The sequence below is a fragment of the Pezoporus flaviventris genome, unplaced genomic scaffold (assembly GCF_033815535.1).
Source record: "Pezoporus flaviventris isolate CSIRO_AGI_PZ_B2104156 unplaced genomic scaffold, CSIRO_AGI_Pfla_v1 ptg000001l, whole genome shotgun sequence".
NCBI lineage: Eukaryota > Metazoa > Chordata > Aves > Psittaciformes > Psittacidae > Pezoporus > Pezoporus flaviventris.
The window spans coordinates 59,496,019-59,516,859 of NW_026892549.1; the positions used below are offsets into that span (position 1 = coordinate 59,496,019).

General features: G+C 46.5%; 1 long non-coding RNA gene across 1 annotated transcript in view; it reads left to right on the top strand.

Annotated features, from left to right (window-relative positions):
* Positions 1 to 20,841, top strand: part of LOC133272794 (uncharacterized) — a 53,309-nt gene that overhangs the window by 21,892 nt on the left and 10,576 nt on the right. The window contains exon 2 of the long non-coding RNA XR_009744572.1: positions 13,769 to 13,903. This is a non-coding gene — a long non-coding RNA (uncharacterized LOC133272794). The remainder of the gene's footprint in view (positions 1 to 13,768; positions 13,904 to 20,841) is intronic.

Genomic DNA, 20,841 nt, shown 5'->3' on the forward strand with positions numbered 1-20,841 from the left:
GCCCATGAACAAAACCCCCATGCCTGCTTCCGTTCGAATTATGTGGTGATTTTACAGGCACTGAAGGCTGGGCCAGCAATTGGGCAGAAAAAGGTAGATCCAGCCTAGCAGTCTGCCTTTGGTGACTCTTAGGACTAGCCTGTGGTCCTGTGGGGCAGCAAAACATGGGATGGAGCTGAGCAAGACCAGGGAGTAAGGCAGGAGAAGCAGAAAGGAAAGGGAGCTTGGAACCTCTGTAGATCTATGGGCACATGGTTTGTGACACTCTGACCCTGTTCTTTTAGGAGAGAAATTATAGGGCTGGCTCAGGGATTTCAAAGCAGATGCCAAATGAAGGCGTTGTTGCCAAGGGCATTTTTCATGTCTGAGAAGCTTCCATTCCCACAGGGGAAGATGGGGGAATTTTTCCCTGACTTTTCCTCTGGATCTGGGGTTTGCTCTTGTGGGTATTGAGGCAAGTTTGTTTGTTGCAAGTAATCTAAATATTGCGTTGTATGTGTATCCAAATCTCTATGCAGAGGGGCAATTCCTTGCCTAATCTGTTTTTCTCCTGCAAACAATTTGCTTGATGACTTCAGTGTAAATCAGGAATATGTTCTCCAACGCTGATAAATTCTGGGCTCATATAACCCTGGTGGGGAGAGAACCAGGCTCTATGTGTTTATAAACAATGAGAGAAAATGTATACCTCTGCGCACAGTTTACATTCCATGTGGGCTCTCTTGCCAGGTGTCCAATAAAAGAAAAGATGCATTTCTTTCCAGAAGGCACTGGGAACATCTGGCTGGGTGGCACCATCACTGAGTTCTGGGTGTGAAATCCAAAGGGGGACAAGCACGGTGCTGCAGTCCATGGGGGTGCTTGCTAGGGACTGACAAGCTCTGTGAATAAGCAAAATCAGTGAAAAGCAGGAAAACTGAGCCTTGGAGCTCTCAGGAGAAGGGTTGGTGGTGGGGGAACATAGTAATTGATTTGGAATATGTTTTATTTGCAATGGACACAGTTGTCATCCCATGCATTTCTGAAATAAGCTGGAAGAATTTTTGGCTCAATTGGAAGAAATTTTGGTTCTTAATAGTCTGAGGTTGAGGGAAATGATTTTAATAGTTAAATATTGCTGTTGTCTGCTCTCCTGTCCCAACATTTTACTGTTTTTCCACAAGATGTCAAGGCTGTTTCTTAGCAGTGATTAGAAACTGGCTGGAGATTGGGAAACAGAATGCTATTATCTGTGAAAGGGAGAAAACAAAAAGCATGGGTACTTCATAGACGCATCAGGTTCTACATCTTAGACTAAGGTTCTGCAAGACCTTGCTGTGCTTCTGTTTGAGACAGGTCTGTCTTTTGTGTCACACAGAGGTGGCATCCACACTGCACTGTAAAATTAGCCAAGTTCCCTCTGATTAGATTGAAAGGATGAAAGGCAGCCAAACAAACCCAGTTCTGTGCATGCAGTCCTCTGTGGTCTGCTGGTGAAGTGCTCTTTCCAGCAAAACCAGGTATCAGACCATATAATAGGCTTTCCCGAATTATTTTGAGGGTGAGTGTTGGAAAGTGTTGGAGAACAGACAAGTTGTTTCAGCCCCATGGGGCATTTTTAAGAGTCAAGTACTGGTTGTGCAGAAGACAAGCTTCTCTGTGCCATCCCAAACTTCTCCTTGAATGAGATCCTTAAAGCAACAAACATCAGAACAACTAACTCTTTCAAATACCTTCTCTACACAGGCTGCACTCACCAGTCCTTGACTTTGAGAGGAGGATAAGCATTTGTAACAGATAGCTTTGAATATTTGGCAATCAAAGGTATTAGCTCTTTAATTCACCTTTATAGGCAATGGGTAAGATCATGATAACTTGTCTAGATACTACAGCACTATATCAGCACGGTGCCAGGTTAAGTCATTTGTATCTAACAATAGTCTCAAGCCTATTTTTCCCTTTCTTTGCATTTCTGCAAAATAGGAGTACTTGAAGGGTGTGTGTGTGTGTGTGTGTGAATATTCAGCTTTGCCTCCAGGGAATATTCTTCTTTGTAATCCATAGTTTGATTTATACCTTTTTTTAGCTCTTCATTATACAATGCACTCTCCACTGGCACAGTGGGGTCGCTGCCTGTGGACCCATCCTCGGAGATGCCCAGTGGAAATCTGTCTGGCAAACAAATGAGATGATTCTTCCTCCTTCTCTAATATCCTTAGTTTGGTTTGGTTGGTTTGTAACAACAAATGGAGTGGAGGGAAGAGATGCTCTGGCTGGCAGAGCATTCCTGTCACCAGCTTCCCCCATAGCATCTCTGACAAATGAGCCTTGGTGCCGGTTGCCTACTGTTGCTCTGGGATCACTGACCACACCATGCTTTCCCTTTTAGGAATGAGGACAAAAGCAATCTTTAGGGGAAGTCACTGGACTCATAATTCTTCCCATGTTTTCCCCATAGCTGTTAAATGTACATGGGGCATGCTGTCGGTCATGAACCCTATGGGCTGATCCTTGGCTGCGAAGCTCCCTAAAGGAGGAATTTTCCCACTGCTAATCTTTCTGGCTCAGAGCACAGCCCAGCTTAATGCAGTTGTTATTTTTATCCATCGCCGAGTGCTCTGCAGCTCAAGCTGGGTGGTCTTTAAGATACTGTACACAATTAACGTGGGCTGAGTCGAGGATGCGTTATCAGGGAGGAACACGCAAGTGTGGGACCAGCTGAATTCCTCTAATGCTGTGGGACAGTGATGATGGCTGAAGCCACTGCTCCCTGGCTCAGCAGAGGTGAACCGGATGGGGCTGTCTTGTTCAGAGGTCTGTATTTGTCTGCTGGCCATCTCTTTGAGGAGCTGATACTTGGAGCTGTCAGGCCTGGCAAGCTTGAACCAGGTCAGATCTCCTTGGACTGCTCTGGTCAGAAATGGACTGGTGAATTTGTCCTCAAAATGCCCACCCGAGGAGTGCTGACTAAACCCATCTGTCCTGGGCAGAGCTGGCCAGAGAGGCCTCCTGAACATGGGGCAAACTAAGGGAGGGCTGAAGGGACTGACTTGGTCTCATGCAAATAACACTGTGTCTTGCTGAGAGCCCACCATGGCTCATGCTTCGCTGCTGGGTAAAGACAGAGGGAGATATTCTGGTCCTCAAGGATGGCTTTTTTTGGCTGCAGTGGGCAAAAGAGTGACTCCATGGTCTGGTGACCAGTGGGAAGGGGTTTGGAAGGAGTTTGGGGGCCTTCTCTAACAGAGAACCTGGAGCTGTCATCTGTGGGGCACACTTTGAGGACTTCCACTTCCCTAGGTGTTTCTTTAAAAGAAAACTGAGAGGGAGATGAGGTGGAAATGATCCTCAGCAAGGGATTGCTTTTTCCCAAGTGTTTTTCCCTGCCAGTGAAAGCATTTTACAAACAACTGATTCAATTTTGCATCATCCCGTGGCAGCTGTAAATGGTAATAGATCATTGCTTTATTTCCCTCTTCATTTCTTCAGTCTGGAAGCCTCAGCTACTCATCGGCAAATGAGGAGGTGCAGGCAATTAATGAAACATGTAATTGAAAAAGAAGGGAGAAGTAAAATCTGAGTGCGTGAAAAGTTATGGAAATCCCCATACACTGAGAAATAGGTGGGAGACAGGATGGGAAAATCACTCCAGTTCTTTGGTAGTGCCTCATGGATGGATGTAGCAGCTAGCACCAGCTTGGCCCCAAGAGCCGTAGGCAGCACTAGCCCATCTGCCAGAGGGGTGATCTTGAGGGTGTTGCTTTGTCCGAGGTGGAACAGCCCACCCCACTGATGTGCTGGGGTTTGACTTGATAGAATTGCACATCCCATCTCGGGATGAAGGCCCATGAGATGTGACATCGGAATTTAAGCTGGGCTGATGAGACCTTGCCTGGTCTTGGACTCTGTCCTGAATTTCCTTTGCACGGACTTCTCTGGGGAAGCTCTGTTACCCCTCACAGAAAAACAATGATTTGCCAAGGTAATGGCTGGCATGCATCATGGGGATCATCTTCATGCTGTGGGGTATGGTGCACTGCCAAAAGAGCGCTGGCTTCCCTCTGCCCTCCTTTAGGGATGGTGAGGGCTTGTGCATATATCACTTCTGCAGGTGCTCTCCCTGTGCAGTGGACTCTTCCACAGCTGCTGTCCTTTTGGAATGTAGGATCTGCAGGTTGGATGTTTGCCCATCATTGGATGGAGACCTCCAGCTCATTTGCTCTGGAGCAATGAGCTGCAACAGGCTTACAGCCATCCGAGTTTCCACAAGGCAGTATTTATCTTCGGAGGGATCCAATTCGTTCTTATTCCAAATAACACTTTTTCCCTATTTTCCTTCCACATCCCATATAATTTTCCATATCCTTACCAGAAAAAGGGGAAGAGGGATTTGTGAGAAAAGCAAAATAATTCTGCTTTTGATTTTATTTCATCCTTTAAAAACTGGCTGGTTTTCTTAGTGGAAAATCAGAGAAAACCAGGCTGGAAGAGGAAAATATTCTTCTCCCTCAGCCATAGGGATGCTGCATGGCAAAATGCTTTTGGCAGAGCAGCTGCTGGGGACTCAAGGGTTGCTGAACCCACCCTTTCCATGAAACACAAGTCCCTGAATGTCTCCATGTGCCAGGAGCTGTCAAGGACATTGGTGGTGTGTTGTTGACCTTCCAGAGGTAACATTTCAATTCAAGCTATAGGGGTGTGATGAGCACCATTAATACGTCCTAAGGATACCCAAAATGAGGGAGAACTGGGATCTTTGCTACCTATGGCAGAGGGCTTAAAGGGGGAGATGATAATTTCCCCACCAACATTTAGACCTCAAAATGACAAACACAGAGGCAGATTGAACTCTTTTTCTCCCATGGCAGAGAATGTCCAGCTTTACAGTCCCGAGGTAGAAATATGCTTTCCTGAAATAGTTTGCAACCAGGCCTGGCAGTGGTCATTCCCAGATGGCTCCTGTCCCAGGAGGTGTTTGACTACTTGAAGCATTGGAGAGCAATCCTGAGGGTATTTGAATGACATCCTATAAACTGACAGGAGCACTGTCACCTTGGGGAGATCTCCTGTGTCCGAGCTCAAATGACTGGAGCAGGGCCAGCAAAGGGAGGCAGAACTGATAAGGAGCTTGGGAAGTCTTCACAGGTGGAAGCAAAAGAGGCTGTTAAACAGGTCAGGGCTGTTTAATTCAGTAAGGAGCAGAGTAAGATGTGCCTTGGTGGGGTTCATGAAGTAATGAGTGGTGCAGAGAAAGTTGAGAAATCACTGCTGTCTGCCAGCTCATGTATTTTACAGAACACCTGATGTTACCTAGAGGGAGGGGTGGAATAATAAATACTTATATTAATAGATAATGTTAAATAAAATGTTTCAAGTAGGAAAAAGTAAGATGTTTTGCAAGTACATGTTAGTGCTCCAGCTGCCCCTCAGTGATGATGTTAGGATGAATGGTGCCCAGGCCTTGGGGTAGGAGCCCTTCTCCACTGTCCAGCAGGGGTTGCAGGATGGTCTTCTGCGTGCCCCAAGAGGCAGCTGAAATAGCTGCTGGTGGATGTGGAAATTCAACAGCTTCTTGGCAAGAAATTTAGGGTTTGGGCCTGTTCTAAGGCTGACCCTTTAAAGGATGGCTTAGGTGTTTTGTGCACAACGTGGTGAATGACCCATTGAACAAAACACTAGCTGGGCTTGGGAGCGAGCACCAGGGGTGGCTGGACACCAAGGAACTGGTGCCAGGGAGGACCTGCCCTCGCTGGGGGCTGCCCAAGGGAGGACTCTGGCAGATGAGCCATGGCAGTGTACAGCCTCTGGCTCAAAGGCAGCAGCATGTCTGCTGCTGTAAAACTGTCACTGTCTGCTGGCCATCAGGAGATGAGGTGATGGTTTGCTCCATAGGCTGGTGAGCGTGATTTGCTGTGTGATGATGATGTTTCAAAGAGATAAATGAGGTTAGGACAACCTGTGTCTCCGGACCAGAAGTAGTTCTGTGGTTCCACTGACACAAGCCACACTGATTTTACCTCACTGAAGAACTAACCCAAAATACTTGTTGCTTGGGGATGTTTGTGAGAGAGGATTTGTCCCTGCTGCAGCACAGTGGCGATCGGGTTGTTGTGGACAGTGTAGGGGCTGCCAGCGTGGTGAGGGTCCTGCAGCTCCCCCATGGGCTCCTCTTGGACTAGATGGATGGAGGGAAAGGGGCTTCCCAGGCTGGGTCACCCTGCTGTGGGTGCAGGAACTGGCCTGGCGCATGGTGCCTTGCTCTGCTAATGATGCTGCTTTGACCCCTTCCCCTTTCTCTGCTGACTGGGGACATTCTGTGTGCTCCTAGCTTTGTTGTGATCTTCAGTAATAACAAAAGAAAACAAACTGATGCTTTGTGTTCAGCCTGGTCTGCAGATCCTTGTTAGATTGGGCAGGAGAGGCAGGGTTTGTTCTGCCTGTCTTAAATGCTCACGTGCCAAAGCTTGCAAAGGCTTTACTGGGTGTCGATCTGAGATTTAGGGGTAACGAGTGCTCCCTGGGGAGGGATGTTTAAACTGAATAGTCAGGAGCTTCTTGAAAGGGATTGTTTGGGCAGTGGGTTCATATTCTCATGTGGAAAAAGGGCCAGGCAGAGCTGCTGTCTCCAGTTCTGCTGAGCTCTCTCTGCCTTCCCAGCAGCTTGCAGTGATAGCAGTACCTTGCTCTTAAAGAGATTTGTGGTTTGGATCAGATAAATTCATTGCTGTGCACATGGAAGCGTCACGAGACATTTTGGATCTACTTCTCTGGTTTTTCACTGCTGTTGTGCTCACTTCCATAAAAGAGGTTTCACTTCTGGGGGGTGAAAGCATCCCCTTTGCCAGCTGCACAGCATGAATTAATCCCTGTGGTGCATGTATTTAAGGCTGGATGTAAATGAGGCTATAATATATAAATGGTTACTGCCCAGAGGGAAAGGTGTGAGGGCAAGCATTGTTCATGAGGGCATGAGGGGATTATACTGAGCTCTGATCCCCTGCTAGAATAGCAAATGGCTGCCGTGGACAAGCCTCACTGTGTTCCCCCATGTGCCGCCAGCCTCATGTGTGCTGCCCTTGATTTTCTATTGCCAGATGAGACTGATCTGATGATCTCTGTGAGGAAGATTAATCCCCTCCCCAGCTCACTGCTGACAGCTTCCCCCCATTGCCCTTCCTGCAGGAGTCTCCTCCTGCCTCTCTACTGCTTCAGCCCTCAGAGCCAGGGCCAGGTTTGTCTCTGCCATAAGGATTTGGGTGCACATCTGTAAGCAGATTCCATGGGCCCCTGGGAGTGACGGAGAGCTGAGATCCTGTTTGCAGAAGCACGCAGCTGACTTGCTGCTTCACCACGTTGGTACAAAAGAAAACTCGTAAGTATGTATAAACTGCAGGGAATCAGCAGTGTTAAGACCATTCATAGAATCATCATAGTGTGGTCTGTGTTGGAAGGGACCTTAAAGCTCCTCCAGTTCCAATCCCCTGCCATGGGCAGGAGCACCTTCCGGTAGAGCAGGTTGCTGCAAGCCCCATCCAGGTCAAGTTAAACTGAGCCTGGTACACCCTATCATAGAACATCATCTTCCAAAAGCCAGATGTAAATAATTGTGATGAACATACTTTACCACCTGGTCCCATCATTCCCACAGTGTGGTTAATCTAACACTGGAAGTAAATGATTCATCTGTGTTTCATCTCCATCCATCAGAAAGCTCTGCCCTCTCCCTCTTCCCCAAGGAGTTTTGTCAGGAACAGAGGTAAACCAACAGCTTTGTCTGTGTAGGGACAAATGTGACTTTCTCCAGGTCAGTTCCTCATCCAAAACCACCAGAGAGAAACTTTTGCTATAAAAGCCCCAAATTCTTCCCTCTGTTCTTAAATACACAGAGCCAAGCGTTCAGGGTCTACTCTAAAGCATGGTGCAGACGTTGGCTTTCGGTTGTTCTGGCATCAGTACCAGCCACCTTCAATGTTAAAATAAGATGGAATTTGTTCTGTGCACATTCTTAGAGTGATCCATGTTTTGTTTCAAAAACAGGAGCAAAGTGGGTTTTGTTGCGGTAAAGCTTAAAATCAATAGAAAAATAGCAAAAAGAAAGAAGTAAAACTGAGACTTTGAAACCTCCCCAAAGTTGTGGGGTAGTTTTTGGCAGGAAATGAGAAAAATTCCTTTTCCTTGATATTCCTCTCTTTCTTTTCTTCTTTTTTTTTTTTCTTTTTTTTTCCAAAGACAATGTCATTTCCTGACTCTCCCTAATCTGACCTGTGTAATCAAAAGGAAGGGAAGACAAACTGGGATGGCTCCTTCCTGTAAGGAAATGATTTCCAATCTTTATTTGAATGTACTCTAGCTTTGTATGTCTTATCCTTCAGATATAGCTAGAAGTATCATTTGTCAAAGGTCCTTTTTGCAGAGATAGAGGCTGGGGATATAGGAAAGTGAGGTAATGTCATTATATACAGGCAGCCCTAAGGATATGTAAGACACAGAGTTCTCTCCAAAGTAAATGTTCCTTTATTTTATGGCACATTCATATAACTTAAATAGTGGTTTAGTTTTTGAGCTCATCCGCTGGCTTTTGTATTTGGGAGTGTGGTACCCAGAGCAATTGCTCTCATTATCTCATTAATATGGTTGGCTCTTCCCTTCCAGGCAAAATTATGGGAGTAATTAAAACTGGCTCCGTTTGCAAATGGGAAACATTGTGCAGCTTTGAAAGCGGGCGGGACCATTAGCAGCAGTTACTGGAAGGAGAGACAAGCAAACCAAGGAAGTGCTTGCCTCCAAAACCATCTTTCCAAAAGGATGCAAAGCTCTGTGCTTGAGCTGGCCTCCAAGAGGACTGTGTAAAGCTGCTGTGGTGTAAGTTGGTTGGGGATTAGGTTTCAGAAAGGTTCATAACTACACTGACAAATGGTGCTAGGGTTGATGCTGACAGATGTTGCCAGCGGTGCTCGTGCTTCTTGGCTCAAACCAAGACTTGCAGTCAGTCATTTTGCAAGCAGGAAAATGCTGGAAGATCGGTTGCTTGCAAGAGTGTTTCAGCCACATCTGAAGCAGTGTTATGGAACTGATCTGACTGGGGTCCCCACATCAAAATGGGAGTCAATGGATCCAAATTCAGGGCATCTCATCCAAACCGCAGCTCAGTTTTGAGGAGGGTTGGATTCGCAGCTCTAGTTTCAGTCCACTTATAATTGGAAAATGCCTTTTAGTTTGGATGATACCCAGGAATTTCTCTATCTTGCAAACCACCCATTCCCACATCTGTGCAGAAAGTAGGGCAGGGAGAAACCTGACATCCCTTCGATTCCTGTGTATGGTCTGCATAATCCAATTGCTTCTGCTGCCAGCAGAGCCAAATCCACAGCATCCAGCCAAGGGTGCAAGGACCATTTACTCAAACCCTTGTTCTCATTCTCAGTTTTAGCCACAGAAATTTCCTCTGGTGCAAGAGTTATGGCCAGATCTAAAGAAAAGACAATGTAATACTTATCCAAGTTCCTAACAGTGTGGGGTTTCTGTGATTTACTTGGTGTTCTGTAGCATAAAAAAGAGCAAGTATTTGGGAAATGTTTCCTTAATGCCCTTGCGGAACCATGCCTTTATCCCTGGAAAAAGCCAGCAGCAATTAATGCATGTTGCTCACTTAGGAGTATGAACAGGCTTAAACTGCATGTTAAATGTGGGTAGATGCTGCAGGAATATGGTATTTCAGACTAGAAGGATTTGAGATAATACAAGCTTTGCGCAGGTATTGGGGTTTTTTCTTCGTGTTTTAGAACAAATGGCAGCTTCAAATGCAAATACTCTGGACTCATTGATGTTTTTCACTGTCTTATGGGAAGATCATTTTCAGGTCCTTTGAAAAAATGAGAGAAAGAAAAGGTTTCTGGTTAAAATTGGGGCCTCAAAGTGGCAGTTTTTCACAGGCAGCTGTGAGAGTTTTTTTCCAACAGAGAGAAGCAGGACAGTTATCAGTCCTGGGCGCTTTTGCTTCAATATGGCACAAAGAAGTGCTGTGAGCAGGGTTCTCCCGGAAAAGCAGATGATGGATAAGCCTGCATTCTCGCTGATGTGAATTCCTGACCTAGTTTCCACAGTAGACTGGCTCAGGAGCATGAAAGAACTGCTGGGGATGCAGGTGATGCCTTGCAGGAGGGCTGGTCCTCTGATGCACGTGAACATAAGGCAAGCATTGTTGTGTCGGGGCAGGTCACTGGACATATCACAAACTAACCCCCTCAGACCTGGTCCTACAGGGATCCTGTCCCAAGACATTGCTGCACAGCTTGAGGATCGGCTGATGAATAAAAATCCCAGCTGATATGATAGATGGGAAATCATAGAATCACATCATCATAGAATCACAGAATGGTTTGGGTGGGAAGGGACCTTAAGCATCATCTAGTTCCTATCCCTCGCCATGCATAGGGACAGAGAGTCCTGCAGTCACTGGCTGGGGAAGGAAGTGGGTAGTGTTTTGGAATAGTTTCCACCAACTCCACTGTTTCTCACAAGGCAGCAGGCACCCTGCATGTTCTGTTGCATGGCAGTGGGGAAGCATGAGCTTGTGTTGATGCTTTCAGCTATCTCTGAAGGCTGGGGTGAGGATTCATGGCACCCATAGGAGCTGCTTCCTCCATGGAGAAGGCTGAGAGCCTCCTCAAAGGCACAGCAGTTTGAGAACTTGTGGATAAGAGGAAATGTTTTTGATAGTGTGGGTGTAAATAGGTGTTGAGTTGGCTGCCCTGGAGGCTGAAGGCTGCTCCATCACTTGGCTTGGTGCTTTATGTGCTCTTCCAAACCCAGTTGCTAGCTCAGGGCTGGCTAATAGAGTTTTACTGAGTGCATTTGCATGGCAGGATGGGTTAATTCTCTCTGCTGCAAGGGTCACTGGATGGCTCCATGCAGAAAGACAGGGGTTCAGAGAGACACAGGGGCATGAGACACCCATCTCCAACATGGAAGTGAAAAGTGCTTCATCCTGCTTCCCCTTGGACTTTCACAAAAATGCCAATTTACACAACTACGTGGATGTCTTTTGGCCTTGTAATGAGCAAATCCACCTTCTCACCAAGGGAAGACTCCTTCAGTGCCCGTTTCCTTCTCCAGTTTATCCTGTCCAAATGTATTTCAGTCCCTGCAGTGATCTCCCCTCTGACAAGGCCTTACTATTAGGAGGCTGTTTGCCCTAATTCAGCAAAGCACCAGGTCATGGGCACTGCTCACGCATTAATGGTTTGCTCCCCCCTTAATATTGTAGAGCATGGGTTCCTTGGGAGATGAATGTTTGGAGCGAGGAGACAAGTTGGGTTTGTTCCTGCTTATTTTGTTTGCCATCCAAATTAATAATAGGTTAAAGATGTCCTGCTGATGAGCCATAACATCCCAGCAGTGCTATTTGTTCTATCGCAGTCGAGATCAGGGTCCTGGGGTGCTAAGGAAAGAAGACACCAACTCTGCATGGAGATGGAGAAAGTGGAGGCTTCTGCTCTTAAGGAGGTGGGTGTCAGCGTTGAAGTGGGCTTAAAAAACTGGGCTTGCAGCCGGTGGTGTGGATTCCACTGCTGATGGGAGTGAGGTGGCTGAGAAGCAAATAGTGGGACAATTATAAGTGAATTTGGAGGCCTCGACTTAAGGAGGGATGTGCATAAATACTGATGGGGTTGTAGAAACTAAGCGGAGGCATCTCCAGGCATCTTCTTTCCACAGAAGTGGAGCAAGACAGACTTTTCTGGCCCATTGAGGTTGGGTTGATTAATAAAAATCCCAGCTAATGCGATAGGTGGGGAATCTGTCAGCCAGCTCTGCTTTTTGGGTATCAGAGCACAGTCTGGTCGATGTGGCTGGATGGCAAAGTGTTTGTCTCGCCCATCAACAGGACCTGCATTCTGCATCCCGGTTAGAAAGTTTATATAAACCTATCCAATCTTTCACAGCAATCATTCTGCTCTCTGTCCTGGGTCCTTCTCTGCCCAACTTAGGAATATTCTGAGTTCCTCTCTGTTCCCCAGCTTGTGCGATCTGACAGCATGTAAGGGATAGCATCCTTGCTCCGCAATAAATCAGTGCTGCCCAGTGGTCTGCATCTGGCCAAGTGGGTTCTGCAAGCTTCAGGAAATACTGAAGGTTCTTTCTTGCTCAGTATCTATCTGTATATATATATATTTACACATATATATAAAGTGGTTGTGTATGTGTGTGTATATATATATATATGTATATAAAAGCTGCTTGTCTAGAACCACAGCATGCAGTTTTTCTCTGTCAGCGTGGGCTTACCACATGGGGACCAGATGTGGCCATCCTAAAAGGTCTATTCACTTCCATACCCTCTCTTTTTTTTCCATCCTATTCAAGTACAACGTGAGACATATGTGCCAGCCACCCATCTGAGGCTAAGTGGAAACCAAGAGTGATTTCTTACAATGCCATAAGATGCTAATAGCAGTTTTCAATAGTAAAGAAGGATATATGAATTGGGAATGAACTCTCCAAGCAGTTTGTAGACATGCCATTTTTTTCATGTGGCTTTTTTCTTCCCTTCTTCACTTTTCTTGGTGGGAGGTGACACGTTTAACAATGCTTCCCATGAGCAAGAGGCCCACTCTGGTTAAAGCAGACTGGAAAAGGCTAGGACTCTTCAAAGCGAGCCGAGCAGAACTGGAGACCTCAGGCCTCTTGGGAGCTGTATATCCAGTTCTTTTGGGGGACCCTGGAAAATCCCATCCACACGCTATTGGCAGGCAATGCAAGGATTGAGGGACAAGTTGCCAGCTTAGAGCCTTTGCATGAACTTTCAAAGCCTTCATGAACTGTCTCAGGCGGCCACCCCTTCATAACAGCAAGGAAAGCTGTCTGGAAAGTCACATTCCCATCGCATGGAATGAAGTTTTCTGACACTTTCTGATCCAGATTAGGAAGAGAAGTCAAAGTTTTTCTCTGCTGAATGGAAATTCTTGTGAAATGCAGTCAGAAACACGGGACTGAGCTTACTGAAGTGGGCCATTTAGTTTCAGTCTAAACACCAGGTGAAGTGATACAAAACACACATCAAACTAAAGGAAAGGGTAGAGTAACTGATGTGTTCCTGGGGTTTTGCTGTTCAATCCCTTCAAAATCAAAATTCTTCCACAAGTGAAATGATTTTGGCTGAGTCAGAACTTACTGTTTGAAAACAGCTCTGGGAATTTCAGTGGTTTGCCCCAAACCCACTTTGCTGTCACCTCTGTGCTCATCTTCATAGCACAGAGCTTACAAACACCAGCAGAACTTGGGACCCAGCTCTGAAGCTGGCCCTGCTTTGAGCAGGAGGTAGGACTGGAAACATCCTGAGGTCACTTCTGGCCTTGGTGATGGTCACAGTATTTGCCATGGGCAGTAGTAACTTTGCTAAGAGATAGCTGGGGAGGAAGAAGGGGGAGTGAGGCTAGATGGGAGGAAAAAAGCAAGGTAGCAGAAGAAAAACAGAGGTAAAGTGCTTCTCAAAGCCATGCCTAGAAAGGAAAAGGCAGGAAGAGTCTTTGTTCCTTCCCAGGATGTACATTTAATGTTTCCCTAGTTTTCTTCCAAAATACCCCCAAGTGAATCTCCTCCAACTGCACTCCAGACCTGAAATTACCTTAGCAGTGGAGGGGAGGGATTTTCCCCTGTGAGTGAAGCATCTTTGGGAAGGTGGTATCTCCAGCTACAGGGAGCATCCATGTAGGGATGGGGAAGGCATGGGAGAGCTGATTGGTTTAGCAGTAGTCAAGTGTCTTCAAACTTTACCTTCTTTGCTTTATAGAGGGGGGAGAAAATGACAAGCAGAAGCACCAAGTATATGGCAAGAGCCACTGCATGAATCAAGAGGGAGGAGTGGTTCTGGTCACCAAAGCTCAGCACTCCATGGCAGAGGTGACAAAGCAAGAGGTTTAGTAAGGTAAAAAGGGTCACTTGGTAATTTTTGCTTGTGCTGGTCTGCCTTGAACTTAGTCTGCTAAGGATGTTAGAACCTGACTTGATGGGGATAGTGGCATAGGAGGAACAGTTGGGATATAGGCGAAACACTGACTAGCTCAGCCACAGCACCTAAACATCTGGTGTATTTTGGCTAAACAGTTGTGCTGATGGGGTAAGTCCTGCTGTGGAGAGCTGTCTCTGAGCCCCACTCTCAATAAAGAAGTTGGACGTTTGGTGTCGTAATTCCAAGAGTAGTCAGTATTGGCTCAGCTCCGCTTTGTTCGGAGAGCCAGCAGGAAGCGCTGATGGTGAGCCAGCATGGCTCTCACAATCCCTTTCTCTCACTAATTACTTCTGGCTGCCATAGAAGCCCCACGGACTTCAAAGGGATGACACTGGATTTGCACAAAGGATCTTCCATCCCAGTTTCTCATCCCATGGTGGTCCACAAGGCTACAGAAGGGGACCCACTAAACAACTTCAGAAAACATTAAAACACATTACGCATTGCCACAAATGCACATTCCCACACAGACAAAAGGCAAGGAACATGGAGATAAATCATTGCTACAGAACAATTGAAATGCTTCTCCTTGTGGCTGTAACTGAAAAAGCATGTGTACAAGATGAAGTTGGCTTCTCCAAAAGGTGAAATGGTTTTTAAGTAAAATGCACAGAAGCATATACTCTGCCCTGCATCAAGAGCACTTGGGATGGGATGCTGCAGAAGTGGCCCAATGTCCTGGGCACCATCCTCTGGGGCAAGTCCATGCTTGAGCCCTTAATCTCACTGACCTCTTGGTGCTTTTTAACATCTTATTCTTAACTAGCTGCACATCTTCCCTCAGGCAGAACACTATATATACCCTCCTGGCTTACCCAAGGGCTTAGGACCGTATAGCCTTCCTACCTCTCTGTTAATGCAAGTACATGTATAGGCTGCCCCAAGCAGATGTATTTTGTTTCTGAAACAATCAATGTAATGCTTCCCCCTCTCTCAGTGGCTGGGTCTAAGAAGAGAAACTTTGCTCCAAGCTGAGCAGAAAACCGGTATGGTTTTGGTAGGGGTTTGAAGGAGATGTTTGTGCCAGGGACAGTGATGCCAGCTCAGGGGGATGGGAGGAGGTAGGCTGAGAAGTGATGCTCTCTCTATGTTCCATTGAGAGGCAGCAACACATGGCACTGAAACCACCCCAGTGAATGTGTCTGAGGCTTTTTGCTCTTTTACAGAATGTTGCCCAACTTGTCGGTCTCTTTTGGGTTGGAACAGTGGTATAATCAGAGGGGTTCTGTAACAAATGGTGAGTTTGGCCAGACTCTTCTCCTGGACAAAGCCAGGTTGGCTTCATTTGCTCTGCTCCCAATTCTCACCTGTTTCAATGAGGGAACAACAGAGGTTTCAGCTTAACCATTAAGAAGGTGGTGATTTGGAAACAGGCAGGCAGATCTGACCGTGCTCATTTGAACAGGCTTTTAGTAACCTTCAGAGACTGGCAATTCGGGTGGTAAACCCACTTTATGATCTGTTATTACCTGTGCTCTGCTCAGAGGCAGCAAAACTCATTATGGATCTAAATGGCTGGAGTGCTGCTGCATATCCATGCAGGCAACCTTTAATGCTCTCCCCTTTCCGGCTTCTTAGCGATAAAAGTACGTTGCTAGTAAAAACCCCTAAGCCCCTGAGCTTGCTGCTGCTTTGCTTCGTGGTCAGGCTTCTGTGCTTGAGGTTTTATTTCATTGCTGACGTCCCATGGATAACTGTAGCAAATGCACTTGGTGTTTCGGAAGTCAGCCAGTATGGTGTGCTTTCTGGTTCTTATTTAACCGCACATTAAATGTTCCCCTTTGCCCCAAGTTTTATTAAGAAGAAATTAAAGAGAGCCTTGTTAAGCCAGAAGCACGGAAGGAAAGCAGTCCATCCTGCTGGGCCAAAGGAACAGCCTCAGGATCAGCCCTACAACATGAACCCAATTCTCCAGACCTTGTGTAATTATGAGCATCACAGACTGCAAAGGGCATAGGAATGGCAGACATTGCTGTTGTAGAGAACTGGGGGGAAACAAAGGCTGAAAGATGCTTCAGAGTGCATCAGAACTCACAGCTGGTGGATGCTGGTGCAAGCTTATCATGTTGGGCAATGGAGATCCCATGGTGGCCCTGTACAACCTCTCCCTGCTGTTTGCCTTCATGTAGAAAACATCTCGTATCTCTAGCCAGCAGAAATACCAAACTCCACTGACCATCCCAGCCTATCCACAGCTATCTTGGCTGCGGGTATCGCTCAAGAGACTGATCCTGTAGAGGAAGCCTTCAAGACACAATGTACCAGAGGGTTTCCAAAGAGCTCACAGGTCCATTGGCATATGGAACGATAGAATCATAGAATAGTTAGGGTTGGAAAGGACCTCAAGATCATCTAGTTCCAACCCTCCTGCCATGGGCAGGGACACCTCACATTAAACTATGTCACCCAAGGCTCTGTTCAACTTGGCCTTGAACACCACCAGGGACGGAGCATTCACAACTTCCTTGGGCAACCCATTCCATGAGTGTTGGGGCATTCTCATATTCCTCACTGCCTTTGCTTCTTCCATCTCTCCCAGTCCTTTGGCTCAACACAATGGGATAGCCAAAGGCTCACACATGGCATTAGGGCTTGAAGGTCCATGCTAGAGCCTATAACCCACCATTGCCTTCAGCTGCTTCAAAACCATGTTTCTGGTTTTTGGACCATGCAACCTCGCTGGTGCTCTTGGTGGTGCTTCTCCACACTCTGACCATGCTAGGGTTTCTCTGTAGAAAGAAAAGGCACAGATTAACTGGGTATTAACTAATACCGAGAGCACCATCTGGTGGGCTGTGGGGCCAGAGGATGTGGTCGGTCCAAGCCAGGGGTGACTCTGGGGCCTTAAAGCAACGCAGGCAACTGGTTTGGGGCATCAATTGGTTGTGGTCCACCTTGTCTGGCTTCCCAGCCCCAAGGAGAAGGTGGAAATAATCCCCACAGTGTGATTAACAAACAAGATTTCTTCCTGCCTTGGGATGGATGGAGTTGAATGTGTTCCTTCAAGTGTGGAGAAATCCCTAGTTGGGATGACTGAGCTCCTACCATAAATATCCATCCTTTCTTTGAATATAGATAAAATCTGTTACATTGTGGCAATGAGTTCCACAGGTCTGTGATTTTATATATATGTGTGTGTATCTGTATTTCTTTTATATACATATATATATCTCCATTTTAAATTAGCTGATATTCAGTGTTACCATCTGTAGCCTGTGAGAGAGGGACCTCATGGGGCCTGAGTTACTTGGACCAGCCACAATACTGTTGGTCCTCATGGATTTGTCCAGAGCCTTGTGGTATCCCATTAACTCTTACAAGCCCCTCCATTTGCTGTGCTGAAAACACCCCTAGGAAAGGTAACCTTCAGAAAGCAGATGAAGTCTGTGCAAATCATGCACTGCCTTTAAAACCTCAGACTCCACATTGACCCTTCAGCATAAGCCCTGAGCTCTGCATCTTTTGGGGAGGGAGACATCCTTCCAAGATGCTATATGGTGTTTGCCAGGCAGCTGATCCTCCTTTTACCTATTTGAAAGCAAGTAAAAGATGCTTTTTATCATTGGAGTTACTTCATCTGTCCTGTTCGATGCTGGCCATGGGTCTGACTGCGAGATCCCTCCTTTAAGTGCATCTGGCATGATGAGGGATGAACTATTCCAAGCAACTTTTTAATGCTATTGTCATATTCATTTTGATCCATCAAAATATATGTCACCCATCAGGGAACACATCTCTATGTGTGCTTGTGTAATTTGGTGCAAATCGGGGGCCTCAGCTTGAGGGAGGCACTTGAGCAGGGCTGCAATGTGATGAATACAATATCAATAAAGACTTCATGAGGTCTCAGGCCATCACCAGCCTCAGGGGGAGAAGCTCTTGCTCCTCTGAGCTGACCTCCTATCCCTAGACTCAGTCCATCTGATTTACATTAACATATCCTCTGAGCAAAGGTGAAAACGATCCCAAAAGGTGAAAATGACTCTAAATTGCTTATTAAGGGATTTTATCCCAGCCTTTGCTTTCTGCTTTTCTTGCCTCCTCCAAGCCACAGCAGTTTGAGAACTTGTGGATAAGAGGAAATGTTTTTGATAGTGTGGGTGTAAATAAGTCTTGAGTTGGCTGCCCTGGAGGCTGAAGGCTGCTCCATCACTTGGCTTTATGTGCTCTTCCAAACCTAGTTGCTAGCTCAGGGCTGTCTAATAGGGTTTTACTGAGTGCATTTGCATGGCAGGATGGGTTAATTCTCTCTGCTGCAAGGATCGCTGGATGGCTCCATGCAGAAAGACAGGGGTTCAGAGAGACACAGGGGCATGAGACACCCATCTCCAACATGGAAGTGAAAAGTGCTTCATCCTGCTTCCCCTTGGACTTTCACAAAAATGCCAATTTACACAAATACGTGGATGTCTTTTGGCCTTGTAATGAGCAAATCCACCTTCTCACCAAGGGAAGACTCCTTCAGTGCCTGTTTGATTCTCCAGTTTATCCTGTCCAAATGTATTTCAGTCCCTGCAGTGATCTCCCCTCTGACAAGGCCTTACTATTAGGAGGCTGTTTGCCCTAATTCAGCAAAGCACCAGGTCATGGGCACTGCTCATGCATTAATGGTTTGCTCCCCCCTTAATATTGTAGAGCATGGGTTCCTTGGGAGATGAATGTTTGGAGCGAGGAGACAAGTTGGGTTTGTTCCTGCTTATTTTGTTTGCCATCCAAATTAATAATAGGTTAAAGATGTCCTGCTGATGAGCCATAACATCCCAGCAGTGCTATTTGTTCTATCGCAGTCGAGATCAGGGTCCTGGGGTGCTCAGGAAAGAAGACACCAACTCTGCATGGAGATGGAGAAAGTGGAGGCTTCTGCTCTTAAGGAGGTGGGTGTCAGCGTTGAAGTGGGCTTAAAAAACTGGGCTTGCAGCCGGTGGTGTGGATTCCACTGCTGATGGGAGTGAGGTGGCTGAGAAGCAAATAGTGGGACAATTATAAGTGAATTTGGAGGCCTCGACTTAAGGAGGGATGTGCATAAATACTGATGGGGTTGTAGAAACTAAGCGGAGGCATCTCCAGGCATCTTCTTTCCACAGAAGTGGAGCAAGACAGACTTTTCTGGTCCACTGAGGTTGGGTTGATGAATAAAAATCCCAGCTAATGCGATAGATAGGGAATCTGTCAGCCAGCTCTGCTTTTTGGGTATCAGAGCACAGCACTCACCCATAGGTTGCCTTGTTGGACTTAAACCCCTCAAATTTGTTAGATCTTAATGGGACAGCATTGATGATGTTATATCTTAATGGGATGCACTGTCTGGGGCTCTGCAGAGCAAGTAGGATGATAATCCATTTACAGTGGATTTTATTGTCATTACTTGTGTTTCTACACAGCCACCAGATACTTCATAGGAACATAATTCATGTGAATCAATAACATGAGTAGCTCATGGTATTTTATCCTCAGCATCGGTGCTAGTTTTTGTCGCAATGAACTTAGATCAAACATAAAGAGGAAAATGAGTACCAAGGGAGTTTTCAGCTGTGCCTCTCCAGGATGCTGTTCTGTCCGTTCTCTGTGTTGGTCTGTTTCCAGCGCTTGCTGCTCCATCCTCTGCTTGTGGCATCCTCAGTGTTTACCCTCTGTGGACTCTGCTCTCGGCTGAGGCAGAACAGGACCAGTTCCCATGTTTCCTCAGAAAGAAAAGCTTTCTCAGGAAACACGTAAGGTTTTCCTCATCGCTTTCACAGCGTAGCAAGTGGAAGCATGCAAGCAGTGTGGAAGAAAAGCCATCTGTTTGGACCCAACTGTTGTCAATGTGTCAACAGCTAGTTAATAGAGACTCCTGTTTGTGCTCTTTTGAGTAGGCGCTGCCAAGGGCTCTGCTGTAAATAGCAAACAAGTCACACTTGAAACACTGGTTATTGGGAGCCTTGGGCAGGTTTCCTAACCAGGAGGTAGACGTGGGCTGAGAGTCAGAGTAAGTGCTAAAAGTGCCTCATGGAGATTTTTCAGGTCTCTCCACTCTTTTCTTCCACGCCAGTCTGGTATCACCAGAGAAGTACACAGCAAAATGGATGCTTTGGTTAACATTGCTGGCTATTGATGCCAACCTGTCACAACTGAAGCAGGTGCTGACTTCTGCTGGTGTGCGATGCTTCCCCAGCCCCTACTTGCCACCCAAGCGAGGAGCACAGACTGGGCCGCCGCACTGCAGTCCAATCAGCCAAACCAGAAGAAACCCCTCATGCAGATGAGTTTTGCTCTGTGATATTTCCCTTCCCTCCCCCACCCCGGTCTCCTGCCCCTTTGAATCGCAGCACCTGCTTGCTTCAGCTGCTCTGATTAACAGCGGAACAGAAAGTGATCAGTGAGGCTTGCTTTCTTCTCCCCAGACAATGCCCAAGTCTCCTAAAACTGGCACGCTCTGCACAAAACCCCCTGCATTAATAAAGTGCGCCTTTGGACACTGAGAAATGTCTTTTGTGTGGGGTTCTCCTGCATTTTAATAAGCCTGGCTTTATAAAGACACCCCCCCCCCCCCCCGCCAAAAGAAAAAACCAACAAAAAAACAAACAGCCGCAAAGCCAAATTTCATTGGGCTCTAATCTCCTCCTGACCAGCACACTCCTGCCAATCGCTAAGCCCTTTCAGCCCTGAAATGCTGTCTTATTGAATCTTCTTGTTGTTTTGTTCCCCAGCAAAATGAACCTTGTGCTGGGAGGGGACCCTGATGCAAAGCGCCAGGTACCAGCATTAAGCACAGTGATGATGAAATGGATATCACTCTGGGTTTTCCCTTCTTAAGGGTATGAAGGTGTTAATGAGGTGTCCCACATCCTAGGAACCCAGCAATCCTTTGATTA